Genomic DNA, 318 nt, shown 5'->3' on the forward strand with positions numbered 1-318 from the left:
AGCTGAAGTCTCTCCAAGCCAAGTTGGATCTACTTCTTGCAGAAAAGGCTAAGCAGGAGAAGATGAACTTTGTTGGTGACCAGAAAAAAGAGGCACCTCCAGTGATCAATGAGGTTGATGGTTTAGAATGCCAGGAGGAGTTGTGCTTCATTAATGCCAATGGCACATGGTACAGGAAAGAGCCTAATTTTCAGTACCAAAACAACTCTCAGCAAAGACCTTACTAAAACAATCAACAAGGAGGTTACCAAGCCAAGCAGAACTATCCTCAAGCCAAGCAATCTCCTCAGACTCAAGGAAGTTCTTCTCAAGCTCAAT

Source organism: Brassica oleracea, chromosome C6 (genome assembly GCF_000695525.1).
Source record: "Brassica oleracea var. oleracea cultivar TO1000 chromosome C6, BOL, whole genome shotgun sequence".
Classification (NCBI taxonomy): Eukaryota; Viridiplantae; Streptophyta; class Magnoliopsida; order Brassicales; family Brassicaceae; genus Brassica; species Brassica oleracea.